The sequence below is a fragment of the Muscardinus avellanarius genome (genome assembly GCF_963383645.1).
Source record: "Muscardinus avellanarius genome assembly, chromosome: 8".
NCBI lineage: Eukaryota > Metazoa > Chordata > Mammalia > Rodentia > Gliridae > Muscardinus > Muscardinus avellanarius.
Window position 1 is genome coordinate 35,753,636 of NC_137794.1, and position 13,307 is coordinate 35,766,942.

A 13,307-nucleotide genomic window follows, 5' to 3' on the forward strand; every position below is an offset into this window, starting at 1 on the left:
CTGCTATGCTTCTATGCACCCTTGGAGACTTTGGAATTTCTGCTCTTATTGCTGTAATTGTGGCCTCTGTGGCCGTGGCAGTTATTGCAGCCACTATGAATGCTCTATCCTCACATGTGGCTGCTGGCATGGCTCAGCAAGCTCAATTATCTGGACTATATGTATAACGTATGTGCAGTATCAGAATTTCTCCCATGCAGGCAATTTGTTTCGTCAATTAAGCAAGACGCTTCTGGGAACTTGGAGCCGTGAATTTGAACACACCATGATTGAGCTACGAGCGTCCATCGCTGCAATTAATTCTACCCGCGTAGAAGTCGCCGCAATACAACAATGAATGGACTTAATACACGGAACATTGGGTTTTTTAAAAGACTGGGGTGGCATGGCGTTCTGGGCATTCTTGCTGGTGGTAGCATGATGTTTCATGGTTGGATATATCAGGCGAACTCGACAACGCGCACTGCAACAACAGCACATATTGGTGCAAGCTCTGGCAGCCCTAGAAGCTGGCTTATCTCCCCATGTATGGCTCAGTATGCTGGATCGGTAGTCAGTGACGGGTAAGATCGTCCCCGGGACCTTTCAACCTAAGACAGGGAAACAATAATGCTATTGTTCTCCCAATGACGGGTAAGAATGGTCCTTGAGGGTCGGCAACCTAAGACAGGCACGATCCCGAGCCTTATTTTAATAAAACAAAAAGGGAGATATGTTGGGGCCCACTCGGCAGGACCGAGGTGGCACCCAGGCTTGTTGCCAGCGTGGACTCAAGATGGCGCCTGGGCTTGCAGCCAAGTCACGAGGCTCACGAGGCTGGCGGTGCCCTGAGCCTGCGCAGTGAGCCCTATCAGGCGCCTTACGGATAATTAGTGACGCAACGCCTCGTGCTACCACCTGCCCGCCCAGGAGAAGGTTAAAAAAGCGCGCATGCCCTAGCGAAAAAGGAGGAGAAGGAGAAGAGGGTTGGTGGACAGGAAGAGAGTTTCTTGGCGGACTGCTCTGGGCTCCGAGCTGGGACGGACATGTTCACAAAGCCACCATTGTGACCGGTGTGTGCTGCAGCAGAGACATAGAGTGCCAGAAGGAGGGTTGGTGGAGTGATGAGGGAGAGGATAGAAGACTGATGTTGTTTTTACCTGAGAGGGCGTTGAGAGAGCATTAAAGAGGAATGGTAACTGTACAAGAACCTGGGGTAATAAAACTGCTTGAGGAAGATCGTGTAAGAGTCGTCACTGCGCGCGACACTATCTATTAATAACCAAAAAGTTGATTCATAGTTTCTGCTGTTTACGCCTCACTGGCATGTTTTTGGCAAGCCACAAGCACTCTTGATCATCTCCCTTATGAATGACAGGTACAAATTCAAAGAGAGTAGTTCTAAAACCATGTGTGGACAAAACTGGTCATTATACTTTCTAGCTACTCTGTTACCATATCCTTAAAAAAGTGTCATGAGGGTATTAAACATGCCAATATCGAAAAACAGAGGAATCTCCTCAGTACCCTAAAGGAATGCATCAAATCCACAAAAGTGTGTATATCTATATATGCTAAAGTTTTGCAAATACCTATGAAAGTCAAATTATCACGTGAATTAAAGAATCTTATATTCAAATTTTACAAAGTGTTTTTACCTAATAATTCAACTGATATTCACAACCATCTTAAAAGATATGCTATTATAATCCCTAATTCAGTGATAAGAAATGAAGGCTTAACTAGATTAAAAGACTTGAGAGAAGTCACACAGTGAACAAGTGAAACAAATGCATCCAATTCCAAGTTTAGTCAACTTTGAACCATAGCAAAGAGTTAATGTGTTTTCTTCTGCCCTCAAAAAAACTTACAACCATGTCACTTCTTGAGGCCTTTTCTCACCTATTTCTACAGTTCCTACCTCACCCATAAAATTAAACCTATGGATACAATTGCTTAAAAGGAGTATGTTTTTATTCCTTGGAAGCCCCCATGGACTTTTATCCAACTGAACAATCATTCCCATGTATTATACACACAAATGAGCAAATTCTGTTTGTCCTACATATTATCTATTCCAGCTATAATCATGACTATCACTCCTATCACTTAGGCCCAGGGTGATGGATCATTCTTGATTCCTTTCTCCCTTCTACTCTCCACATACAGTGATATACCATGTAGCACTGATTCTACCTTCTACACATGTATTAATCATATTTTTCCAGAGAAACAGAAACACTAGAGGCTAAAAAATCCCAAGGTCTGCAGAGGCAAGCAGGAGACCTAGGAAAGCCAATGTTTTAAGTTCTTGTCCAGAAACCTGCAGGCTCAGGACCCAAGAGCTGAAAATTTCAGATTGAGTTCAAAGGCAGGAAAAGACCCATGTCTCACCTCCAGAAAAAAAAGGAGGAGCTTCCTCTTGCTTGAGGAAGTTAGCTGTTCTGTTCTATTTGCTTCCAACTAATTAGATGAGGTAAACTCACATTAGAGAGGGCAACATAATCTCAGTTTATTGATTCAACTAATCTCTTTCAAAAATACAAAGCACACAGAATTGTGTCTGACCAAGTACTAGGATATCCAATGACCCTGTCAAGTTAAAACACAGGTTAGGCAACTACACCTAACACATGTCCTTCCCTAATCCCTTCCCCACTCTGACACCACTGTCTTTTAGACTGATTAATTCAGTACACTGCCTAACTTCTCTAGATCACATTCTGCTAAAATACTACTTTGATTGCAGAACTTCTACCCTTAAAATCTCCTCGAGTTTTCCCTTATCATGCAGAGCAGAGGATTCTAAGTTCCTCTGCTTGGCCCATATAGACGTTCACTGCATGGTCTGTTCCTGTACTTATTTCTCCAGGCTTGCCTCCATCCTTGCCCTTATTACATGTGCATGAAGCTAAACCGTAAGTTTACCAAAATGTGCCATGCTATTTCACATAACTATGCATGTACAGAAGTTGTTCCCATATCTGGTGTCTTCTCATACCATGACCCAGAGATGTATAGATCCTTCAAACCCCTACTTCAAATTCATTGTGACACCTTTCCTGCCCTCCATCTGGGCTATATTTTACCTTACACTTACTTCAATTACTACCTACATTAACATGTTCTGGAGATACTAGTGATTTCCTATTGGAAGGAGAGATTCTTGAGAAAAGACAGAATTTATTTATGTGGGTTATTTCTGTTGCTTGATATCTGCCCTCCTACGCAAGTGATCTAAACACTTGTTGGAAAAAAAAACTATCCATATTCCTCAAATCTGATCAAATGTCATAATGGGAAATACAATTTGTTACTATCAACTATATTTTCCTGGCATTAACAATAATCACTCATATGTAATAATTTATTGAAGAAAAATTTAAAGTAATGTTTACGCCACCTGGTGGTCAAACAGGAAATGCTATTTTAAAAATTCATGTTTTGGTATTGCAGTATTTCATTTGCAAACAATTGTTTGGCTTCTGCCCCTAGAAGGATATATTGTAGCATATTGCAAAGCATGCTTGCAGATGCTAACAAAGAAAAAACTTCAATTGTGTTTACTCCCCCTCTAGCAATCTGCATCACTATTCTAACTTGAATATACCAAATGAGACGATATTAAATGTATGAAAATATAAGCTAATGGGATGATTTATCTTACTGAACTGTCTTCACTATATGAAGTTCACAAAGAATACAGGGTATTTATGGGTCAACTTGGTTTTAGACTATTCGATAACCCAATTATTCATACCTCCAGGTACTCAAACTTAGACTTTGCTTATTATCTCTTTATCTCCCAAGATATCCTCTTGTGCCTGTGGTTTTCTTCCCTATTCCAGCTTTTTGGATGTCCATATCTATCCCACAGACTCAAAGAATTCCTATTGGTTGATGAAACCTAAATCTGTATCTCTAATCCCCACCCACTCTCAGGTGAAATCACTGGCTTTCTTTGCTGGCTATTTATTAATTATCTGCACAGGACTTACCCTCAGCACCTGAAATCTCATATGGCCAAAACCAATATTACCCTCACTTACACATGATTTAATTTCCTGATAACAGTACTACAACTCTCAAGTTGCAAGGTTTGAAACTTGAAAATCAACTTCTACTTTATCCTTAACCTTCATATACTGAAAATTAAAACTGATCTGCCGCCGGGCATGGTGGCGCACGCTTGTAAAGCTTGGGAGGCTGAGACAGGAGGATCATGCAGGTTCGAAGCCAGCCATGCTGGCTTAAGAGACCCTGTTTCCGAATTTAAAAAAGTATAAAAATGGGTCTGGGAGTGTAGCCCGGAGGTAGAAGGGTTTCCAGGAACCCCAGTACCACCAAAAAAAAAAAAAAAAAAAAAAAAGGAAAAGAAAACTTATCTGCCTTCTGTTCTTTGGAATCACTAAGTCCCATTCCCATTTCAGGGCCTTCTTTTGCATTAAAGTTTCTCTCTACAGGAATGCTCTCTCCACCCACATTCATAATTTTCTCCAGAATGGTCCCTATTGTCATTCAAACATCTTTTTAAATGTCACTTTTTCAGAGAGGCCTTCACTGACCACTCTCAAGCCTCACTTATCATTACCTGATCATTTCCTACTGGTATATTCTGTCACTGTCTTCAAGAATGTGTGTCTCAGGAGAGACCTAGACTTCCTGGTTTATTGCCATTTCCCAGAGCATGTAATGTTATGTGAGAGCACAATAATATTAATTTGACAAATAAAGACCTTTTTAATATCATAGTCTCTTTGATTTCCATGCCAAAGTAATTATATGTAAAGACCTGGGCTGTGGCAGTGATTTACTTGTCTCCTGTTCAGTAACTCTACCTAAATAACCTTATCCCTCAGATTATATTAAGAAATAATGTATGAGCCAGGTATGGTGGCGCACGCTTGTAATCCCAGCATTTGGGAGGCTGAGACAGGAGGATCATGGTTCATGGACAGCCTCAGCTATTTAGTGAGGCTCTGTGCAACTCAGTGATATCCTGTTTCATAATAAAGACTAAAAAATAGGGCGGGGGGTATAGCTCAGAGGTAGAATGCTCCTGCGTTCAATCCCTAGTACTGCCAAAAAAAAAAAAAAAAAAAGAAAGAATTTATGGAAAATATAAAAAAAAAGAACGAAAGAATTTATGGAAAATATACTGCCTGGCTGGTACATGTGTAGCACACACTCAATAAAAGTTAATGTTAATGTTTTTCTTCTATTTTCCTGTTGGAAAAATCTCCAAGGGCTTTTTGCTGTCAACACAGTAAAGCATGTTTTGTACTGGCTGTCACACCCCTTTTTAATAAGCTCCACCCTAGTTTTTCATCTTGTTTTCCAGAGTGTCCCTTTTGTCTTTGGATGACACAATCAAATTAGACTATTTTCCAATAGATTTCTGCATGTATATTTTACATAGTCCCTTCTTGCCTAAAATATCCCAGTGCCCATAGCTCTCTGAATCCTAACCATCTTTCAAAATAAAAGATTTCTTCTAGAAGACTTAAAATTCCTAACCTAAAGATAAAATAATTACTCTCCTCTCCTCTGAACACTAGTATATTTCTGTAAACCATAAAGTCTCATTGGGTATAAATTAATGATGTGATTTTTCCAATGCTAGATTTAAGTGATCTTATGGTCAAGGGATTAGACCTCATCTCTCTTATCTCTCTGTATTCTCTATACTGTTTGTGCTTTATAAATACCAAAGAGAATGGGGCTGAATAAATGAACAAAATAATTGCTCTAAAGGAAAAGAGTTACTGGGGCAAAACTAAGAGCTGATAAGAGGTCAGGTATGGTTACCCATGCTTGTAAACCTAGTAGTTAAGAGGCTGAGACAGAAGGATTGCAGGTTCGAAGAAATCCTCAGCAATTTAGTGAAACTCTCAGCAACCTAGTGAGACCCTGTTTTTAAATAAGAAATAAAATCAATCAGAGGTAGAATGCCTCTGGGTTCAATTCCTAATGCCAAAAAAAAAAAATTTAACAAAGAAGTGATAAGAAGAATCATCTCTCTTTGGATTTCATCATTTATGGGGCAAAGATACACAGTATAGGTTAAAAAAAAAAACAAAGGAAGTGTCAGATTGGGATAAAGCAGACACTTATTACTGTGATGCCAGTACCATAGCCTTGTGGAATAATATCAAATCCATGAAGACATGACCCACTACAAATTATCCAATGAATTCACATGCATAAATTCTATTCATCAGAGTGTGGGCTACTATCACCATGAGAAATCCATAAAAAACAAGAAATTGCTAAAGTCAGCAATCAATCAAATCCAGTGCTCACCTCCATTACTATGAATGCCAAGCTACACAGCTCTCTCCATTCTTTCTACAATCTAGCCCTCACTTTCCCTGCTGAGATCTCACTGATCTCTAATCTGTCCCTGACCACACCTTCTTCCAAGAAAATGTGCCTTTGTTCCCTACCAAGCCACTAAAATAGATTGCTTTTACCTCAGCTCTGACCACAGTATTCCAATTACTCATCTATACTCCATCATGTCACCTTTATGTTGGCTTGGTCCTCTGAGCCTCCTATGCCAGATGATAACTGAGGTTCATATTCCTTCCTACCAGATGTGTCCTCTTCTTCGCTCTCTATCAAAACTCTTAGGCTGTGAGATCATTTACTCAGTACAATGTTCTCCTAATTTAATTAAGTATTCCTAGACACAAACATTCAGTTTCTAGGGAGGGTTCCAGGAACTTATATTTTAAATAAACACTCAGAGTATTCTCTTATTTCTCCTTATTCTCTAACACAGTTTTTAACCCTACATATTTGAAATAAAAACAGTGGATAAGTAACGAAGACTCAAAAATACTCTTTTGTTCTACTACAAAATTCATGCACTAAGCTTGTTTTATTTGTTTCTTGTTGCACTCAAGATTTCTGACTTGTAAGAACTTATACTTAAAGATAGTACATCTCAAAGCCAGGTGTGGTGGCACACACTTATTTTTTTTGTGTGTGTGGTACTGGGGTTCCTGGAAGCCCTTCTATCTCCGGGCTACACTCCCGGACCTATTTTTACATTTTAATTTGGAAACAGGGTCTCCTAAGCCAACGTGTGCGGATGGCTTCGAACCTGCAAGATCCTCCTGTCTCTGCCTCCCAAGCGCGGGGATTACAAGCATGCGCCACCACGCCCGGCTTGGCACACACTTCTAATCTCAGTACTTGGGAAGCTGAGACAGGAGGCAGGTTTGTGACCAGCCTAAGCAACTTAGGGAGGCCTTCTGCAACTTAGGAGACTCTGTTTCAAAATAAAAAAATAAAATAGAGGTAGAATGCCCATAGGTTCAATCCCCAGTACCAAAAAGAAAAAGAAAAAATATCTTATCTCTCTAGTTTTCAAGCTTACCTGCTTATGAAAGTGGCTTTAGGTTTTTAAAAATACCAATACAAGCCCCTACCTGATGTCAAACATTATTAGAAATTCTAAACATGTGACCCAGATGTCAATATCTTGTAAGGCTCTCAGATGAATCCAGTGTGGAAACTACTGTCTTATATTAATTTGTATTTACTTTGCTATTCTTTAGATAAGAGAGAAATGGGCTCTATCCAATTTGTACCCTTTTTACTCTTACCTTCATGACTCCCAGAATGGTTTCCTTCTTCTTTAGGTATTCATATTAATTCCTGTTTGTGTTCTACCCATGAGAATAAGCCCCGCGCCCTGATCTCTCCCCTATGCTCATCCTGGACATCCTATTCTTACTCTCCCTGCAATGCAATCACACTGGCCAGTTTCTATTTACTGAGAATCCCTGCCTCAGGGCCACTGTAGGACTATGCTCTTTCAGGAGTCACCCCCAAACCTCCTGAATAAGGCTTGCTGCCTATCCAGTCTCCATTTGCAGCTCTGCCTCAGTTCTCCCCAGGAACTCCACCACTCTAATCTAGTTTGTTTGCTTGTTTGTTGTTTATGTTTTTACAGTTCAACACACTTCGAACTTATATTACTTATATTTCTTTCAAATATATATATATATATTGGTACTGGGGTTCCTGGAAGTCCTTCTACCTCCAGGCTACACTCCCAGACCTATTTTTACATTTTTATTTGTTGGAAACAGGGTCTCCTAAGCCATCGCATGCGGCTGGCTTCGAACCTGCGCGATCCTCCTGTCTGTGCCTCCCAAATGCGGGGATTACAAGCGTGTGCCACCACGCCTGGCCTCTTTCAAATATATTTGATATTGTCTATTTCCTCTTTGAGAATATAAATTATAATTCTTCTGTTTTGTTCGCTATTGAACCTCTAAAAATCAAAGAGTTTTGTTAGTGAATCAATTGATGAATAAAAATAAATACAAGCCAAAACCATATGCATCTGCATACCATTTTTATATGACTATTTCAGGATACCTTGCCTTTTTATGCAGAGCATAAACTACTACTATAAGTATTCTCTTTCTTCTTTTCCAGTATTCCTGTCTTGAAAGCCAAGCACAGTACTGGGAAAGCATGAAATATTTAAGGGCATATTGATTATTTTGGCTATTGTAGAAGATCCTCAGAGAATTGTATTCAGTATTTAAATATTGAAAAAAATTTTAATTGATGTTCAGTAGCCAATACTCTTCTAATCCATAACTATCCAGCTAAATTGTATGTTTCCTGTATCATGCCTAAAGAGTGTGTGATATAGCATAAGACGTCTCCAATATCAATTCACCTTTAATTCCTTCACTTTTCAATTCTACTCTCTATATTACATCTATCTTCTTAGGTATGCAGACCTTATAAATTCACAATTGCAAGCTTTGCCTCTACATGGCCATTGATTTACCTCATGTAGAGCCAAGCATGTTTTTGTCTAACTGTTGCATATATGTTTAGGTCAAACATAGAGATTTCAATTGGAAAAATTTTATACAGTCCCCCAATTCTGAGCTACAACCCTAGGGTTAAGCCTTACTATGAACAGAAACTTTTTATAAGCCTATATAGGCTTATAAACCTATATAGGTTTATATATAAACCTATATAGGTTTATATATAGGTTTATAAGCCTATATAGGCTTATAAACCTATATATAGGCTTATGGCTTATAGGTTCTGGTTTCAACACTATATATACATATATATATATATATATATATATATATATATATATATATATATATGAAACATATTAAAACTAGTCCATGAAATTAAGATATACAAAAAATTAACTGCAGAAATAATTTTTTTCTAAAACCTTACTTCCAATGACATATACCATGGCAGTTGCTTTCTATTAAGTAGAGGGAGAAAAATTCCATAAAATTTAGTCAATCATGGTTACTACACTTTGCCAGTACTGCTTAAAATATGACCACAGTGGGCAACACTACCCTCCTATACCCCCCTATTTATTTACTTATTACTATGATTTGGAATAAATAATAGTTCAGATTATCCCTAGGTAACTGCTAAGCATATATCTTCAAATAATTTAGGTTTCTCCAAGGAAATAATGTGGTAGTCCTAAAATATATAAACATTCATAAGATCCTCTTTAATCTTTGCTTCTGGTGTTTCTCCCAAGTGCTGAAATTATAATAAAAATTATGGTGCACACCAGCAATTCTCTAAGTGCCTTGCAGCGTATTGATATATTTACTTATTGTCTGCACAGAGTGCTAGGAGTATCTCCATAAATTCTGTTAACCTAGCTGAGAGAACTCTTTCCTTATTCTTTCTGTCCCAGGAGAGCTCAGAATCACCATTCACACCTTACATAACCTCTTTTTTTATATGACGATGCCATTCCCTGAAAGAGAATACTTCCAATTGGGATTGTGGGTACCAAAAAGAAATTATAAAATGTTGGCTAATTAAATCTGTTCCCTTTCCTCTCAAAATGTGAAATATTAGACCTTATAAACAATGGAATATTTAAATAGCATATACTATATCATTGTTAGATAAAACATTCTACACCTCTCTTTACCTATTTAAAAAATCTTGAAACCCTTTTAACAATATATTTTTCTTCTGTCCCTACAACTAGTCAGTTATTCAATAAACTGCATTATTTTTATTTGTTTCAAGATGCACCTCTTTGGAAGATTTTCATTTTTCTTTTGGCATCCAAGCCCATGTTCTTTCTCATCATGCCCATAAGTCTGCTATTCTTACTTTTCCTGCCAGGCTTCCCTGCCTTTATTTTCTTCTTTCCTATATCCAACAAACTACTGCTGGATATTGTACCAACCCTAGCCCACAGCCCTTTACTGTCTTCCCATTTTGGGAGTATCAGAGTACACAGATCAAAGATGCAATTTATCTTCCACCCTGGACACACCACACCCTAAAGCATTGTTAGTTCTCTGGTTTCTTCAGGCCTCACTCACATGTTTCCTCTGCTCCAAAACTTGCCTAACCACATGCTCACAGTTACCTTTCCAATGATATTCTATGAAATTTACTGTCTATCTCGTGTCTGTGGGTACACACATGCACATACCTAAATTTTTTCCATTCTCTTGGAAAGCTGTCAGTGACCAAGTGAGTAGACAGCAGAGCAGAGTTGCTCACTTCCTGGTGACCAGAAGCAAAAAGAGGAACGGCCACAGTGCCAATTCTCCCTTCAAGGGCACCCCTCAATGGCCTTTCTTCTTTGTGATGCCACTTGCTAAAAGTTCCATCACCTCCTTAAATGCTTGGTCTTGTGACCAAGCCTTCAATACATGGTCTTTGAGGGACATTTAAGATCCAAACCACAGCAATAAGACATAGTTATATGAACAAATTATAGGCTTGTTCTATAGATCAGCATCATCTACAAGCTTCAGTCTGGAGATGTGCACATTTCCATAGATAACATTTTTTTAAGTATAGCCTATCTACAAGTAAAGCCACAAATGCCAATTCCATATGAACATTGGGGATACAGCCATGAGTCATATGCTTGGTTTTGTAGTCTGTTCTTTTGAATAAGAGAACAAAATAAAAAAGATTCTGAGCTCTGAAAAAGAGGCACAGCTAAAGAGAACTCAGTAGTCAATCATTAAGTTGTCAATTATGATTAAAATGTATCTTTGTGAATAGTACAAAGAAAAGCTCAAAGTTAATTTTCTGCAAATGCCTTACTGCTAACCAAGCAGAACTTATTTCTACTGATTTTTACTATTGTGATGGTATTTTCAGAAAATAGTTCTGAAAATAAAGCTCATTCTCAGGGGTTCTGGTTTCTGTAACTTGCAAGGACAAGCTTAAAACTAGTAAGCATAGCTTTAGTATTATGTTTCATTCATCTCTCACTTATTGTAAAAATCACTCATCTAGGAAATTAAATAAACCTGACAAAAAAAGAACAGCTCTTAGCATTAAAAAATGAAATGAACATACATTTTTTTTGGAAGGTGAGGTTAACCAAACTAAATATAGTCTGGCTCACCAAAAGAGATGATTTCAATTTACTTCATCAAATCCAAGCTGAGTATTAATAATGTAAAGGCACTGGACTAAAATTCTAAAGGAGACATAGCCTATTATCAAGGAAATCAGAAAACAGTAAACAGATAACTCTAATGTAAGGCAAAAAGACCTTAGTGTCAAACACAAGTATAGGACACATCCTGAGGGCACAGAAGAATTAGCTCACAGTAGGAACAAGCCAGAAAGATCTGATATTGAGTAAGCAGGAAGAATTATGTACTTTCTCAGGAAGTAGCTGGGACAAGGGCACAGTGGCAGCATCACAGACCACAGCTCTGAGAAGCCTGAGCCAGAGCAGGAGTGATGCAGAGACTGAGAGGAGATGCTGGTCACACTGGAGCCTCTGATGGAGTCTGCTATTGGAATGGAAATCTATCCTTGTTTACAACATGATCTTAACTGTACCTTAACAAAACCTGTAGAAGCAAAATGGAGGAAGACAATGTATTATAGAGCAATCCTGAAACAGTCAAGGAGAAATTATGTTTTACAGCAAGAAAAATCATAGGCTTTATTATTGAAGAGGAAGAATAAATATTATATGATTAAGAAAAATGAACAGAGTAATAAAAATTAGAAAGAACTTGATGTAACAAATCTAAATGAAATAGAGAATGAAAATCAGGTGTGATTAATTATGTAACCCCCAAAATAACTGAGAATAGCAGCTTAATTCCTTAAAAACATTTTTTCCGAAAATTTCCGCTTCTCCTAAAGAAAGCAGACTGCAAGACTGATAACACACTGATAATCTTTCAACTTTTGTTAATGGATTAGAATTCAAGAAGTGGCAATGAGTGAGCCTCGCCTGGTGGCTCACACTTGTAATCTTAGCATTCAGGAGTCTGAAACCAGAAGTTCAGGGACATCCTTAACTACATAGTGAGCGCCTTTTAATCTCAGTGAGATCCTGTTTCAAAAATAAAAAGACTAAAAAATAGAGTTGGGGGCGTAGCTTGGAGGTAAAATGTGCCTGAGTTCCATCCTTGGTACTTAAAAAAAAAAAAAAAAGAAGTGGCATCGATTTAAATTTTCACTACTGGAATATGAAAACTCATACAACACGTTTCAAGATTTGTTTTTCTTGATCCATTAATATGATATGCTAAATCAGCTTGGTCCAAGTCTTTTCTTTTTCTTTTTCTTTTTTTTTTTTTTTTTTTTTTTTTGGTGGTACTGGGGTTCCTGGAAGCCCTTCTACCTCCAGGCTACACTCCCAGACCTATTTTTATACTTTTTAATTTGGAAACAGGGTCTCCTAAGCCAACGTGCATGGCTGGCTTCAAACCTGCGCGATCCTCCTGTCTCTGCCTCCCAAGCGCAGGGATTACAAGCGTGCGACACCATGCCCGGTGGTCCAAGTCTTTTCAAGATGGAATTAAGCAATAAAATTCTCAATTCTTAAAACTCTTTGATTTTTTTTTTTTTTTTGGTGGTACTAGAGTTCATGGAAACCCTTCTACCTCCAAGATACACTCCCAGACCTATTTTTTAATATATATTTTTATTTGGAAACAGTGTCTCTTAAGCCAGTGAGGCTGGTTTTGAACTTGTGCGATCCTCCTGTCTCCATCTCCCAAGTGCGGGGATTACAAGCATGCACCACCATGCCCAGAAACTCTTTAATATTTTGTATACTGCTAAGGAACAAATGGCAGTTCCCACTAGACCATCAAGGCCAAGGGGGCAAAAACTAGTGCTTATTGTTGCCAATGCGGAGGGCACATCCTGTCAAACATCCCAATTAAACATACCCATTCCCATCATTATCCTCATCATTCTCATCCTCATTTTACAGTGGAGATCAGAGAGTTTCATGAAGGTAACTTAAATGTTCGAGAACTTCAGCTAATGTTGGTAGAAATGAGAATCAA

General features: G+C 38.3%; 1 protein-coding gene across 1 annotated transcript in view; it reads right to left on the bottom strand.

Annotated features, from left to right (window-relative positions):
- The window catches only part of MEI4 (meiotic double-stranded break formation protein 4), a gene marked incomplete at its 3' end in the record, with an annotated part of 178,801 nt that overhangs the window by 148,177 nt on the left and 17,317 nt on the right, over positions 1–13,307 (bottom strand). The window lies entirely within an intron of this gene.